The sequence below is a fragment of the Ornithodoros turicata genome, chromosome 2 (genome assembly GCF_037126465.1).
Source record: "Ornithodoros turicata isolate Travis chromosome 2, ASM3712646v1, whole genome shotgun sequence".
NCBI classification, from domain to species: Eukaryota; Metazoa; Arthropoda; class Arachnida; order Ixodida; family Argasidae; genus Ornithodoros; species Ornithodoros turicata.
Window position 1 is genome coordinate 124,532,354 of NC_088202.1, and position 17,452 is coordinate 124,549,805.

A 17,452-nucleotide genomic window follows, 5' to 3' on the forward strand; every position below is an offset into this window, starting at 1 on the left:
ATGCGTCTTAAGGCGCTTTTATACTCCATGCCTGTCAGCACATGCTTTCTACGAGCACATATTAGCCTACAGATTTCATTGTCGATTCTCTGCGGGCATGCATATTGTGTAAGGTGTATCTGGGTGCTTACCATACACATCAGACGCGTAACAAATGTAATGCTCTCAACAAAAGGGAAATGGCCTCGGTCTCGCTCCGCATCCTGCGTACTACAGCAGCACGTGCACCTACTATCTAGATCTGCAGGCAGTACCGTCGATCGCTCAACGTGGAGAAGGTATTGGGGGACTGGTCAGATTCGGCAAGGTAGACCTGCTATCTGCTTTCTGAAACCTCCTTTCTGAAGATCATAGTCGCTGTGACCATCTTTTAGGGCTCCAAGGTCGCATTATCTTGAGAGAGTGATTAGCGTCCCGAGATAACATCCACCAAGTGTTCTGGAACAGCCGTGTGCACCGGAGCGGTGAACGTCACATTGTTTCTTCTTCTCTACCTTCTCCCCCATTATTACGTAACATTTTTCTCAAAGTGTAAAAACGCCGTCAAGTTCACGAAGCAGGTAATCAGTATAGAGCTCAGGCAGCTGAGAGCACCTATAGATGATCTTGGATAGCTGAACTCTATTCGAGCTATAGAGTGCAGGCTCTCCACGAAAGGTAGTCCATAATGCTCCCAAGCGTTGCACATAATGTGCGCACCATACTTGCATTATCCGCATACATACACGTTTAATCACGTAGCTACATAATCACCAGTGGCGGCCGCACATCGTTGTCTTCTGTTGAACATAATTTATGTCGGTTGAAACGTCCTATTATGAATTGTCAGCTAGCAACACAGTGCATCGTAAGTAAATGAAACAGTTTATACGCTGGAGTAGATTTATCTTAATACCTTCTCCTAAGGTAGCAGATTAATGACAACCCACGTCTCGGTTGGGGAATATCTTCATTAACTCATTTCATCATAATTAATGATAATTTCGGCATTCACCATAATTACAGCCTTCATCATGTGGGTTGGATATTTATTTATAATAGCAGAGGACAAGTCCGAATTCTGTTCCTGCTCTCTGTTTATATCGTATCTTTGCGCTACGAAAGACTCTTGGCAGCCTTGTGTACTGGTTGCATGGGAAGGGTCTTTTCAGAGCTGCATCTCTATTGAACGGTTTGTTAGCTCGTAATGCGTAATATTTGGATTTGGAAATAGGGTTCGAAATGGTATTTATTCCTGGTAAAAAGGTACTATGGTTCTACTTATATGGTATATGGTAATTTGTTACTGGATTATTAATGGTATTTATAGTACATATGTTACCGAAATTTTGGGGAAAATTTTATTTCAATCGTTACCCCGAACTTCGAGACCTAAGTTTAGTTTCTAAGATATGAACGCGTATAACGGCTACACTGATACAGTTTCACAAAACGAACCAAAGCGGTCCCTGTACTGTCGACATCTGTAATCGGAGGGAGAAGGTATGTAAAAAAAAAAAAAATGTTATGCGGAGCAGTCTGACGGCCACGGCAAGCTGGTAATTTTATATTTCCATATGAACTGGCAGCGAAAGGAGAAGACAAGAGGGAGACAGGAGAATAATGACCCATTTCTTGTTTCAAATTGTGTGCAGCATTGGAAGACCACTGCGACGCATATTTTTTCTTTTTTTTGCGAAATGCTAGACACGAAGGAGCTCCGATATTGCACGGGGGTTCTCCCGTCCCATTTCGTTTCCTAGCATACCTTCCATCATATTGTTGCCTATATAAGTACTCCATATGTTTATAGGCACTCAGACGCTGCAGTACCAACACTGGACTGCTGTTTCGGCCTTATGGGGCCATTGTCAGCAATGCGTATAGACTGGCAACGTTTGAGTAGGTGGCCTCTGAAGGTCACGTAAGAACGCGATGTCCTCCTCGCGTCAGGGTGAAACCACTGAAAGCGACTACAGAACTACTTGCAGCTGCAGGACACCCATGTTGAGGTCCCGCTTCACCAAAATGGTTTATCATGGCTAGATGTGGGACACACGTTAGCGTATACGAGACATTCCTAGCGGACCACCATCGAAGGGGTGTGCGAGCGGTGCGGGCACGCAAAACGTAATCTCTGTTATGATAGCGATAGTAACTGTTGTTGCAGCCAATGCAGGCGCAAAACGCGACGCGCAACGCGCGTCACAACGTGACTCACACTCCCTTCATGGCGCCTGTGGAAAGCCTCGGATTGTCACGTATAGCAGGATACTCTAGAAGTACAACTTTTTTCGTGTTATTGTGTGCTCCCAGATAATCGCGAATTTCAGTTTCCGCGAATATGTCCGTTGATATGGCACGTAACACTTTCGACGAGAAGAACTGAAGGTAAGCGCTGTTTACGATCTATTTAGGGCACTTGTTGCCGGAACTCCTAGCCACAGAACCGAAGTAGCGACATACACATGCCAAATTAATCCCGCTTTACCGAGACCTTATGTGCACACACTTTCCCAATTAACAAGCTTCTTCGGAGCTCCATATGGTTTTGTCATAAAGTTTGCATATCACAAGACAGCAATTCCGTCTTCTGACGCCCTGTTGGAGTGTGTCACCTTACTAAAGGTCGGCTTCCGAAATGATATCATCCAAAGTATTTCACGAATCTAAATTACCGCGAATCAGTTTTCTTTCGCTAGTCAACAGTTCTTCATAAGCTACGTTTGTGATCCCATATGCCACCGGTGACTCATTCAGGTTTTTGCGAATTTGATCGCTTCAGCTGTGCCAAATATATAGGTATACCGGAGCTGTACAACACTGAAACATCTTGCGCGTCATAAGCGTTTCTTTGTTCTACGCATGCATGGCACTCTTACGATTTACGACAGCTGACTACTAAATCTAAAGTAAAGCTACAGAGCAGTTTTCACTTTCCCCTCTGCCAGAAAAATAACGATGCCATAACAAGCGGAGCAATAACTGCAAAAGAAAATACTTTCAATGACAGCAGAAGCCTCACACGCCCTTGCCAATGTCATAGATTTCTTCTCCCGTGCCGAAGAAACGTCACTCGCGAGAACGCACGAAAAGTTACGGCACCGACTTCCTCGGCGCTGAACAAAGTGAAAAAGAAAAAAAAAAAAACACAAAAGCAGTGGCAGCCGATCGTCTCTTCTCACTCTTGACAGCCCCGCAACATCCAATTAAGAGTTGACGTTCGGCTTGGCCGAAACTATATAGCATCTCGTCCCCTCCAAAAAATTCCTTTCGTCTTACTCCTTGAGCTGTTCTACCTTCTGTGTTCGTTTGTTCTTTTGTTTGGGACGAGATCCCGTCACACAGTTTCACTGACAACCCTGACAAAAACATCATCAGAGAGCTCCATTCTTCTGTCCGCTTTCTTCTGTTCAGGTCGCTAAGAACAACGCGTGGTCGATCGTCCTCGGTATTATGGGTGTCACTCTTTGCGTAACTCTCCAGGCTAATGGGGATTTGACGCGATAAGCGCTAGTTCCCTGCACGGCCAGCTCCTGTTGGCTATGGAGCAAGAAGGAGTACACTGCATCTGCTGCAGGGCTGCTCACGTGCTCCTGACGGCTAAAGCCCACTGGACAGCGTTGTGGGACGCAGGATGCACTGCACGTGAATACTGAACAGTGGAACGAAGCAAATGTGGTCTTATTCAACTGGCATATTTGTGGCGTACTAAAGCTCACAGCTGCGAGCACAAATAGGAGCTGTCCGCACGTGTATTGATGAGTGCGGGAATGCACACCTAATGAAGGTAACAAAGTGCTTAATGTTTCGTACTTTACCTATAAGCTCAAGGGAAGAGAAAGTTACTTTTTCTTTCTTTTGACCGCCTATATATTTTTTACGCATTTGTGAGCTGGCACTCATGCCAAGTGTGGAATCAAAGGAACACATGACCTTATTGGAAAGATAAGCACGATTAAAACCATCGATATTGATTATTGAGACCACTTCCACTAGGCACTGCTGATGCAAAAGAAAAGGAGACAAAAGCACCCTTCTCTATCGGTTAATGATTATCGAATACAGTAAAAATCTTGATCCATGGAACCATATTTTTACTTTATTATCATTATTAATTTACTATTCTATGATATTTCAGTAGTTTATTTTGTATGTGTGCACACTTATTTTTTTTTCCTTGCCGTTAAAGTGACGGTCGCATGTCGAAACCCATCTATGAAACCGCCCAAGCAGCACACAATATTGGACCCATATTGGCTGGGCATTGGCGATACGGGTCCAATATGGGACCCGTTTTGCAAGGATTTCTCCCATATTGGCCCCATATTGCCAAGTTTGAACCAGTATGGGGAAAATGTCGGCAATATGGGCCCCATATTGCCCGTGTACACCCCATATTGACTGAAAATGCAGAAAATGGTACGTACCCGTGTTGGTATACTTGCACCACATGCCCAAGCAGCACGGCATGATTGGACGTTGAAGCGTTTGAAATGCCCAACTCAATACGTCGTTACATCCAACAACTTCCTGCAGATGATGCACATTGTTCGAAACAGTCAACATATGTGACAATCCCAATGTTACGTTGGGATGGGAATGCATTGCAACTCAACAACTCAACTTTCCACTTTCCGCATACAGCCGCCATCTTGCTTCGCGATGCCAATCGGTCGAACCGACTGAGAGCGTGGTGGTCTTTTGAGCGAAATCACGCGTCCTACAACTAATGCGCATGCGCGACAGTCGGATCGGACATTTCATTCAGGCTAAAATGTCGCTGGGTTCTCTAATGACAACGGAATTGCGGCAGGTCAAGTAAAAAACACAATGATTGATAGGAAGGGATGTCTGATCTGTAATGCTAGGTGCTTTCAAGTTACTGCAGGCAGTGTGAGTTGCTGAGGCTTATGTCCGTCACCGTCGCGAAAGTGTTTCGCTCCTTTGTACTCTACACTCTAAATAATTTTACACCTTAAAGGGTGTAAAAGAACATGTGCATGGCGCGCACCTTTTAAGGCGTAACGGAACACCCTCAAGAAATCAAGGGTGTAATTGTATGGAAGGGTGTAATGTAACCTGCAAACCATAGAAGAGGCAGCTGGAAATTATCACAGCTTCACTGCGAAAATATAGTGTTTTTAGTTTTTACAGAAGGCACATGCTTGGTACTTTGGAGTGTCATTGTGGCTATCTTGGCATCACTCTTCGATCACAGCCATGCAAAATATTCTTTAAAAAGCCAAGAATATACTTTTCTCACACTGAACATGTAATACTTTCCAGGTATACTACTCAGCTGTACCCTGTGTGAAGCAAAAATAGGACATTGCAGACACATGTTGCACAACACACACATGTTATAGGTGATTGATGTGGGTATATGTGGGCATCATACATATCAGACACAATCACAGGAACTGAATAGTTATGCTTTTATTAGGTTGACATTATGCCATGCCGCATACATAGCCTACATTACGTAGGCATGAAGGTATTCAAACGTATCACTTAATACAGCTTTATCACATAGTAGTAATTTTATATTTTCCGGTCATCTAACCTTGAGGGGTTAGATGACAGTGTACCAAATGTTGTGTAACTGTGCATTTGGTCTTTATATGACAACTTGTATCACAAGCTTAAGTTCTGAGTACCACAAGCACTCCAACACTGCATAGGAACAGGAATACATTTAGCCTGTGTAATGGAGCCTGTCCCACTTCCATATGCACCCTCTGTTGCACCCTCATCACACCCTCTTGACAATGTCTCATAAAAGGGTGTAATTCACCACAGTTACACCCTCGAAAATTTTCAAGTCAAGGTTCTAGGGTGTAAAATAGGTGTAATACATGAGAATACACCAATTTTACACCTTTAAAGGTGTGAAAATATTTAAAGTGTAGGAGCGGGTTGAAAATTGTTCGTTCATACACTACTGTGATCCCAATGAAGGCTTCTTAGGGATGTTGGCAGTTCCGTGGGACGTGGACAAGCTTTTGCTTGTCCCATCCTACAGTTGGCAATACGACTGCCTGGGTCCTTCAGCAAGACGGGCACAGCACCTGTTCTCCGCTTTTAGGGCGATGCAGTCTTGTTTTTGTAACGCGATTCAAAGTGGATCAATAGGAAGATCTGCAGAAAAAAAAAAGAAAAAAAAAGAGAAGTAATATCAATGATGGATATTGTACCGGATGATACTTTATTATTACGCCGACTCACCGTTGGCGTTATCACGGAGATATTGGCACAATGTGGGCAAAATGGGCTTGCCAATATAGGCAGCCCATATTGCTCCAATATGGAGCCTGGTTGCACTCCCCATATTGGACCAATATTGGCGTGCTGCTTGGGCGACACCACTATGTTCAGCATCGGTAACCAATCTACGAGTACTTGGTTAATATTTTCGTTCGGAAAGTGCTTAGATATTAAATAAAGTGATTTTACAGATCAGCGCTGTTTCTGTAGCTACAGAGGCCCCCGCGGCGTGATGTCCCTCTCTAACCGGAGGAGTGAGAAGGAGGCGTTTTGCGAACTCACTAGCTCTGTGAGACGCCCGCATTCCCTTTCTCAAGGACGCGCTCTCATTGGTTCTTAGGGAGTGACATTTTCTCGTTTTCCAGAGCGGGAATTCCGACATACTCTCAACATCCGGCGTCTGCTCTTGACATGTATTCTATTGCATAACCGTCAAACCGCCCTACTATTTCTCGTGGGATTTCCGATACCGTGGTCAGTGCTGCACAAGGAATTAAAGGACACCGTAGAAATCAACTGCACACGGATGCGACCGTCCTTTTAATTATGATCTATGAACGGTTATCTAAATTATCTAATAACTGCTTGGAGGGGCAGTGAATTGACATTTCGGATCGCTCAAAACCGCGCTTAGTCAATGAAAACGTCTAAACATCAGGAGTGACCACGCACAATATTTTCGCTGAACATTCCCTGATCATCGCGTTATTTAATTTGCAGAAGCGCCACGAAAAATGGACCTTGCGGTTGGCGCCATGACCTTGGAGACGCGGCCCCATCTGCCGCTGTGACGCAAAGAGCACAGTGCGACGTAGAAGTATACCGGGTCTCACCACATCGATCTCATGACTAGAGGTGGGTGCGGGTATACTCGCTGTTACCCGCTGATACCCGCGCGCAGTTCCGCGATTTGCATAAAGAAATACCATGTCGCCGCGGGTTGTGGGTAAAATGCGGGAGCACCCGCACAACGATGGTGCGCAATCAGCATGTGTCACTCGTTGCGAACGACAGCAAAACTATCTAGGCCTAATACCGTTCCGTCTCTATAGCGGGGCTTCGTGGAAACACATCCGGACAGCACCAGACAACGTCGCTCGAGAGATATTGTCCATGGAAATATCTGAGACATTAGACATGTGTGATTCATGGTGTGAGGTACTGTGGCCACCATGAAAATATAACCGCTCAAAGTTGAAACAGCAGCACTAAAAAAATAAAAAATGCAGAGGGGGAGAGAGAAATCGGGCCTGGAATGAAGGGATCAGACCCCATATGTCAAACTTTTATCATAGCAACGTGCGTGAAAGGTGCAGTAAGTAGGGTAAGGTAGGGCAAGATGATACAGAAATTTGCAATTGAATATGGAGTTTTGATTTTTCGTGTTAAAAAAAAAACACCCATAGGCACATTCTCAGAGGCCTAGAGCTTCTGATCAGAACGTGCGTCAGAACGTGCGTAACCGGTTGTAAAATAAACACAGAACAAGAAATTCAAAAATGCAGATTGTCTCATCGTGCCCAGACCCCCGGGGCAAGACGAGACAGCGCGTGGGGCAAGATGAGACACGCTGTGGTAGTGAACTACACAAATTAGTTTTTGCAATTTAGGCACCTACACACACCCCTTGAGCCCTAATGATGATGTGCGATAAAACCACACAGAACCCCGTGCTATTTCCCTCCACCGTCCTTCGCAAACAAGGCACCGCCAGTCTGATGTGTCGCTGGTCGCTCGCTTTTGAGTGCGCTTCTGTTTTGCTGGAAATATCCTAGGACACAGGCAAATTTGCTGGAAAATCCTAGGCAATATGCAAAAAGGAATATCTGAGGAACAAGCATAGGGCCACCTAATAGTTGAGTGATCAGTTTCTAAATTACATTAAATTTAAATTACATTACATTTAAATTACATTAAGTTGTTGCGTCTTGCCCCATGGATACCATCGGATGCATTCATTTTTCAGTTGAACACTGGATACCCAAGAGTGCCCATATTTTGCATATATCTAGACGAATGAATAAAGAAATAGGATGTGGACTTACATTGACAGAATAAACCTGCGACACTCTGCTGCACAGCTGACAAGAAAAAGGACTACAGAAAATCGCGCCTTTTTTCGGGTCTTTACATTCCAACCGACTTTTTTTTCTCTCTCTCTTCAACGCAAAAGCAGTACGGACATTTCTCACGTGCAATAAAGCGGACATGCAGAGCCACATATGAGTAAAGTTTCAAGCGCATGGGGCAACGCGTCTCTGAGACAGACGGCGTCGAGCAAAAACTGTCGCATCTTGCCTCGTGTCTCATCTTGCCCCATTACCCTAAAGGAACAACCATACCATTAAAATCTAGACGCCCTGTATGTTGCCATCTTCTATCTATTGAACCTGGGTGGTAGGCTTTTGAAACCTCTGGAAATGAGCTTCCGGTTGGACAAAGGTGACCAGAAGTTTGCTTCGATTCCAAGAACATATTGGCGTTGAAGTCGCTTTTCATGCTGAGCTCCAAACATAGACCTGCCTCAATGTAAGTAGACGGGTAGATATCCAACGAATATCGGCGGCTCAGGTCCTGAGGTCAATTCCCTTCATGTCTCAATCTAAGGTCCTGTAGATAACGACGGTGTTTATTGTCCCGGAACACGCACCCACTTGAAACTTGTTGCCTATTCTTTTGAATAGGTGTCTAGGTATCAAATGATAATCACGTGGTGATGGCTCAGGCAGGCAACGTTACGACTGTCAACGGGGGGATCGTGCGTCCTGGGCAGACTTCGCAGGCAACTATACCGACATTTGTCTTAAAGCGTCTGAGGAAAGCCTAGGGAAGACCCGGACAGCGCAACCAACGCCCGGATTCGAACCCGGGTCATCTTCCAGTCTCGGCGTGGAATGCCAACGCGTTACGCGACTCACAAGTGGCGTGTTCACCAATCAAGTAGTACCGGCGATGAATTTTTTCATGACAAATTAGAATTGCTCAAATGCTCTCGTGGCCATCGGCAGTTGAGACGCGACATTCCATACAGAGTGGGACATGTCCTCAGTTGTGCAAAATCTATAATGGCTAGATTGGGAAATGAGCCTGAGCGAGCTCCGAGCTCCATCCAGCGACAAAAACAACACCCCTGGCGCCGGCACTCGGATTTTTCGTGAATGACTTGTTTACTCTTATGGCTGTCCTCACCTGAACTAGTATGTCTGTCGACGGTCTACGCGAAACTGGATGAACAGTCATTCATTATTGATTATATGCGAAAATTTTGCATTAAGTTTGAAAAATACTGCGAAGTGCAGGTGGCGCATAAGCAATGATGCCCACGGGCCCTGAGGGTAAATAAATAAATAAATGGCATACGCACTACAGGTTCAGGTGACGCACGGGAAACATTTCAGTGAAAAATTCCAAAAAGGTATTCCAAAATGCTTAAAACCAGAAAAAAAATTCACAAGAGTTCAAGTTCACAGGCGACCCTGTGTCGCGCATCGCAGCTAAGCTCACAGCTCTATCGGTTTTCGGAAGAGCGCGCGAGATTTGGCTTTCGTGCCTCGTGCTGCCCTCTCTCGGAGAGCGCACCAACTATTATTGACCATTGTTTTTGAAACTTCTTCGGCGCTAACACAGTGTTGCCCACTCTCCAGAATGGGAGGTTTGTAGCGGGCATTTGCTGTTTTCATGGGCATTCTTAGACCATTTTCGGCACAGCTTTCTCGATAACAAATTTGTTATTTTGTTCTGCTTTACTGTTCAATGTTTGCTTTCACCGCTTGCAGTGGCGGCCGCCGTGGCGCATGCACTTGTGATGCACCCACAGAGTTCTGCGATGAATTTATCATTTTTTATTTATCATTTGTTTAAAGTCGCAGTGAAGTTAATTTTGCCGTCATATCGGTATTCAGAACCTCACTCACACTTTTGCGAAGTTTATCGTCGGGATCCCGCACTGCTTTTTCTAAATTTCTTTAGACTATGCACCGGCCAAATTGTTTTTCTTTTCTTTTTTCAGTATAATGATGAACCGGTCGAGTAAACGCCGTGCAAAACGTGTTATCTATAGGGCATTTGGAGGGCGGGGGCTCCCAGAATAACGCGAAGTAAGTTTCTCCCTGATGTAGTCTTCTGAGTAGCAGTGAGCTGGACAGTATTTCAATACATTGTAATTAAAATACTATTTAAAATATAAGTTCATGCATTTACATTTTGTGTTTAAATACAGACTTTAAAATGTATTTATAATTATGTTTTAATACCAATTTTTGGGTATTTATTTTTGTAAATACTTTATAAATACTCCTAAATGCGCAAGATACTGACTCATATCCCTGCATTTGACCAACCTGCGTTGGTAAGAAGGGCAAATCAGAGTTTGGAGAGCCGCGCAGTTATGCTTTTTGCAAGCACGCAACATGGGACAAACCATTTTAGATGGCGAGCTTTTCACTGTTGTTGCGGACAACGGTCGGGACTACCCGACTACCTTGTTGTACGAAGCATCTTCGTCAAATTTAATACAAGCCTTTCTTCGTCGGCACCTGTGGAGAAGATATCTCCAACATGCAATCTTCGGGAAACTTCTAATATTAAAATCGCCATGATAACCTAACAAATAAATGCAATTGTTCCTTGCTGATTTGTTGATAAGGTCATTATTATTTCTGCAATTCCAGATGACATCGTCCCCGCAGTATTTGTGGTAGGTTAGTGAAATGCTCGCATTGAAAAATATTTATGCATTGTATTTCAATACACCTTTCAACAAAGTATTTTGTATTTATATTTAAACACTCCAAAATGTATTTTTGCCCATCCCTGTTCTGACCCCGGGGGGGGGGGGGGGGGGTGCGCTTCCATAGCTTGTCGTTCTCCGTCGCATTTCATGTCACACATGCCCTCATATCTGACGTACTATACGTTTCATAAATATATTTCGAAGCAAATAGCGAATCCCGATAACGAGCGATGAAGAATCATTGCGGTATGTGGATCAAACGCGGTTAGTGCTCGAGCGGACGCTCAAGCGGACGCTACGTATCAACATAGCGGATAGATAGAGACAAATATCGGCACTGTTCCCTGTGAAGTCGACCCAGGGCAGGATACAGGACCCCCCCACCTCCCCCCCCGCGGTAATCGTGATTGTTGGAAAAGGACGACGACGAAGTTGTATCGAGGATCACACGCATCTTCCATTCGATTCATGACCTCTCTCTGACCAGTTGTCCGATTACTTACATTTTGGTGCCGAAACCCGGGAGTCGTCGCCTCATACGAACTGACTGACGAAAGGACTCCGAATCACTCATACCGACGGAAGGACTCCAGGAACATGGAACGACTCCAGAAGCTTCGAGCCCCGGTTCGTTCCTGTATAACGAAGCTTGCAGGGGACATTCTTGATGCATTGCGTCGAACATATCTGTCTATGAAAGAACTGCAGCTCAAGCTTTCTCAGATCACTTCGAAGGCATCTCTCCTGGCGGACATGGACCGCAAAACTGCAGCAATCATTGAAGATGACGAGACATGGGACATCTGACATGGAAGCGGAGACCTGCGACGAATACCTGGAAATTATAGTTCGAGCTACGCTAAGTTCCAACTGGTACTTCTCAAGAAACCTGCCAGCGACTCCTGACGGTTACCGAGGAACTTCTGGAACAAGCTATTCACAGGAACACGTAAGCATTCCTAAGCTTCTAAAACTGCATATTGTACCATCTTCTGAAGAATTGTCGTCACGGCAGTCATTTCGGGATCACTTAGCGTCCGGAATACACGAGAAAGCAGGATCTGGAAAGAACCGGTTTGAGGAGTTCAATGTTGCAGAGTCAGGAGTGAACGAATAAGGTACGTGCGAGACCAAATCAGGAATAATCGACCAACACTTGGGTCAGACGTTTTCGACAAGCACACGTGCAACACTGGAACTTACAGACACAACGCATAATGAAAGGATGGATATTCCGACAGCACATATATTAAAGCGGTATTAAAACCTGTGCCTCGTCTCAAGATTTCACAGTGACAAGGGATTCTGCTCCGTTTCAAGGCACGCAACTGCATGACGAACCTAAATGATAGCAGACACTGTGAGCAGTCTATTCCTTACTGAAGCTGTAGCTGCAGGGAGCAAAGAGTCAGATCGAGAGGAAGCAGCATTTTCTGAGAAGGACATCCGATTGCAAGCTGAAGAAAACTGTGCGCGTCATACAAGAGAGCTTTGTGAACCTACGGCATCCCACTTCAAGGATGAACTTGCTCTGTTTGTTCCGCCTGATGTCCACTCTCTTCAGCCTTTGGGGGATCCTATTTCACCACAATCCCCACATCGTAATGTGAAACACGGTTGCTGTCAAACCTTCCTTCCTACTGGACATTCTACTGGTTATAGTAAAGTACAAGAAGACCATCAATCTGAGTTCTACAGGACACCTCGAGACGGGATTCAGTGTCTGACTACCTCTTCCGTTGACGGCCTTACGCCTAGACAGCGACTGACGCCTGTCTCGATTGACCCAGACATATCGTCCACCGTTCATTTTTCCCATAAGCATGCAAAGAGCGACTGTAGGGTCTCAACGAGCTTTCGCCTAGACAGCAAGGCTGTCCGCATTAAGGATACTTCTACGCTACGAGAACAGAAGACAGTGGCACCGTCTGGCCATGTGATGCGGAAACCACTGGACATTACAGTGCGCGGTTATGTACTACGCCACGCTCACCCGCGGCCCGAAGTTTATGTAAGAAAGAAGATAGAGGAAGAAGGGACACCTGCACGAGGAATTGCAAACAGGAAGTGCTGCCATATAGATACCGAGTGTTTCAGTTAAATCCCCGGGCTAAATAATTCGCTAACAGGAGCACCAATCGACGAACTTTCTTTTTTACATCTACGCGGCTGGTCGCAGTGAAGCGCAAAAGCGACCAGCCCCGACAAAATATGTAAACCGAAACCAATTAATTATAGCAACAAATGACCCGCTTCGGTGGCAGATTTTTCTCTAAAAGGTGTCCACTGAAGGTCCCAAAAGGTGTGGTACCTATTTTAATGTCGACAGCGCCCTGCTTTAGAAGTTGTTTTTTTTACGAAACTCATTTGAATTTTTATTTAAATAATGAGCGCCTGCCACTTATTCACACGGTGCGCAGCTTGTAGGTGGTATCGCACAGATACTTGTAAAAAAGAAAGTTCGTCGATTGGTGCTCCCGTTCGAGAATTATTTAGCCCGGGGATTTAACTGAAACACCCGGTATATATATATATATATATATATATATATATGTAGTTATGAAGGAATGAAAGGCAAACAACGAAAGGGGTAGGGAAGTAAAAAACTGGGCGATTTATTACAATTTAAACTAATAGAAAGATATCTAAGGGTGTGGTCAACGTTGCGGCGGAAGCTCCGCCTTCTTCAGGACTAAGATTAGAAGGATGTCTTGAAGCTTTTGTACATGTGTAGCATGACGTCACAGTCGGGGTTCGCGCCACCTGGCGGTCGTTAGGGTCAAGCTCGGTAATGTTGTTATGTCAAGTCCAGGCGTGAGGTCATCGTCCTTGGGGTCGGAAGGGTGTCAGGAGTCCGGCTGAAAAGAAAAGAAAAGGAAGCAGTGCCTTATCTAAGCAGTTAGAGTTCTGCTTAGATAAGGTACTGCTTCCTTTTCTTTTCTTTTCAGCCGGACTCCTGTCACCTGTCTTTTGGCATAGGCCAAAAGACAGGTGATTCTTTCGGACGGCTTGGACATTGACGTTCACATATAGATCTCGTGCGCCAGGTGGATACAGGGCACTTCTTCTTACCACGTATCGTCTACCATCTCTATCGTGTGCTCGCACACACACCAAACGGGAGTGACCTCTGAAGAAAGGGGAGTCAGACAGTAAAGAATGCCCCAGTGAGATGTGACCTTTTCCGGAATAATGCGAACACAGCATATGCCAGAGACAAAGGTCGTTGACACCTTTCCGTATAAACGAATCAGAATAACCTAGATCCTGGAAGATTGGTCCCCGTACCTGCTGTCCGGATACGGATAACGAATTTCGGATAACCGAGACAAAATCGAATGGCAGCAGGTTCGTTCCCGGTAATGTAGTCCGGATAACGAGTTTTGCGGATATCTGAACTCCGGATAAGCGAGACATGACTGGTATACAGGGTGTCCCAGAAAACGTGTCATTGAATTATAATAAAAAAACTATGCCACCTACTAGAATCATGCGGTCAACAGCATTTGTTCTTATTAGGTTTTTGCCACCTTCTAAAGTTAATGTCATGCACCCCAAGTTTAATTATGTAAATATTTGCGAACTGAACTCGGAAATTTGCCAAGTAAGGGTTTTTTTTTTTACTCCACCAATATGAAGAGCGTGCCAAATTCACTCACATTCATGATAATTGACAGTGACATTCACGAGCTATCCCATCGGAAAAAAATAGCCGAATATCATGTTTTTCGGAGTACCGGACCATAACGCGCGATGACGTTTTGAGCGCAATCGCTCCCAGTTCGACGAAAGGAAGTTCCGAAGCCAGCCCACAGAGTGATAGTAGAAAAAGTAGCAGTTCCTGAAATTCGGAGACGGAAAGCATTATCCCAGCGAAAGCCGGACGTGATAAGCCGTGCCTGTGTTATCTCTTTCTGCGATGCCGGGGTGGGCTGGGTTTCCAACCTCGTTTCGTCGGACTGACAAGGATTGCGCTGAAAAATTCATCGTGCGCTATTCTGTGCGACCTCCGTAGAGCATGATGTTCGGCTATTTTTTCCGATGGGAGAGCTCCTGAATATCCCTGTCAATTATCATTAATTTGAGTAAATTCGACACGCTCTTCACATTGGTGGGGTAAAAAAGTGACCTTTACTAGGCAAATTTCCGACTTAAGCTCGCAAAAATTTACATAATTAGACTTACGTTACACGACATTCACATCATGAGGTGGCAAAAACCCAGTAAGAACAAATGCCATTGACCGCACGACTCTAGGTGGTGTAGTTTTTTTATTATAATGACACGTTTTCTGGGACACTCTGTATATATATACAGAGTGTCCCAGAAAACGTGTAATTGAATTATAATAAAAAACTACACCAACTAGAGTCATGCGGTCAATGGCATTTGTACTTACTGGGTTTTTGCCACCTCCTCATGTGAATGTTGTGTAACGTAAGCTTAATTATGTAAATTTGTGGGAGCTTAAGTCGGAAATTTGCCAAGTAAAGGTCACTTTTTTACTCCACCAATGTGAAGAGCGTGTCTAATTTAGTCAAATTAATGATAATTGACAGAGATATTCAGGAGCTATCCCATCGGAAAAAATAGCCGAACATCATGCTCTACGGAGGTCGCACGGAATAGCGCACGATGAATTTTTCAGCGCAATCTTTGTTAGTCCGACGAAAGGAGGTTGGAAACCCAGCCTTCCCCGAGATCCCAGAAAGAGATAAAACAGGCACGGCTTATCACGTCCGACTTTCGATGGGATAATGCTTTCCCTCTTCCAATTTTAGGAACTGTTACTTTTTCTACTATCAGTCTGTGGGCTGGCTTCGGAACCTCCTTTCGTCGCACTGAGAGCGATTGCGCTCAAAAAGTCATCGCGCGCTATGGTCCGGTGCTCCGAAAAGCACGATATTCGGCTATTTTTTCCGATGGGATAGCTCGTGAATATCACTGTGAATTATCATGAATTTGAGTAAATTCGGCACGCTCTTCATATTGGTGGGGTAAAAAAGTGACCTTTACTGGGCAAATTATCGAGTTCAGTTCGCAAATATTTACATAATTAAACTTGGAGTACATGACATTCACATTAGGAGGTGGCAAAAACCTAATAAGAACAAATGCTGTTGACCGCATGATTCTAGGTTGCGTAGTTTTTTTTTATATTTCAATGACACGTTTTCTGGGACACCCTGTATATATGGCAGCACTTCCTGCCATAGTGCCATATATATATAAGCCAAGGTGCCATATATATATCACAGCACAGCTCACGGGATGCGTGATGTAATTTCATGTAACACGATATAATGCGTGTGACATCAGTACCCTTGTAGACTGAAGACGGAGAATCGCACTTCAGACCTGCTGAGTATTATTTGCACCTCACTCCGTCCGTAGTGCTGTACTAAAGCATATGACGTCGGGATCAAAGGAGTGTGGTTCCCCTTCCACATTCAAGTACACTGAAGAGGCAGTTTGCTTAATGAGACCACACTGTATGTCCAATTATGGCGGGCTAGAAGGACCATAGAAGGACCATAGAAGGACATTCTAGTCCGCCATAGTCCAATCTCGTTGCAAAGAAAAAGTGCGGTCAAACCATGACCCGCGAGGAGACGCCACGCATCCCGTGAGCTGTGACATATGGCTTGTGACATCAGTACCCATGCTGACTAAAGAACGAGAAGCTCTCTTCAGACCTGCGTATCAAGTGCACCTCACTCCGTCAGTAGCTCTGTGTACTGAAGCATTTTACGTCGAGATCAACGGAGCCTGGTTCCCTGACACATGCAAGTCTATAGACTGCAAAGAGACAGTTTGCTTAATGAGAACTTATTGTATGGCCAGTCTCGTTGGAAAGAGAAAGCGCGGTCATACCATGACCCGTGAAGAGACGCCACGCATCAAGTGATCTGTGGCGTTCTGCAAATGGCTTGTAACAACAGTTCCCATGCAGACTGAAGAAAGAGATTCACAGTTTAGACCTGCTGAGTCTCATGTGCGCCTCACCCCGTCTGTATCTCTGTAAAACATTTGAAGGTCGGGATCAAAGGAGCCTGATTCCCCGACACATGATTGAATAGACTAAAGACACAGTTACCTTAATGAGACCCCACTGCATGTCCAGTCTCGTTGCAAAGAAAAAGTGCGGTCAAACCACGACCCGTGAGGAGACGCCACGCATCCCGTGAGCTGTGACGTTTGATATGTGGCTTCTGACAACAGGACCCATGTAGTCTGAAGAAGGAGAATCACACTTCAGAACTGCTCGCTATCATGTGCACCTCACCCATGCAGACCGTATGCTCTGTACTAAAGTCTTTGACTTCGGGGTCAAGGGAGCCTGGTTCCTCTAAACGTGCAAGTAGACTGAAAGGACAATTTGCTTAGTGAGACCACAGTCCATGTCCAGTCTCATCGCAAAGAGAAAGTGCGGTCATACCATGAATCATCAAGTGACTCCGCATCCCGTGAGCG

At 44.9% G+C, this 17,452-nt stretch overlaps 1 long non-coding RNA gene across 1 annotated transcript in view; it reads left to right on the forward strand.

Moving 5' to 3' along the window:
• The window catches only part of LOC135386056 (uncharacterized), a 119,246-nt gene that overhangs the window by 69,040 nt on the left and 32,754 nt on the right, over nucleotides 1-17,452 (forward strand). Inside the window, exon 3 of the long non-coding RNA XR_010420575.1 lies at nucleotides 6,967-7,101. This is a non-coding gene — a long non-coding RNA (uncharacterized LOC135386056). The remainder of the gene's footprint in view (nucleotides 1-6,966; nucleotides 7,102-17,452) is intronic.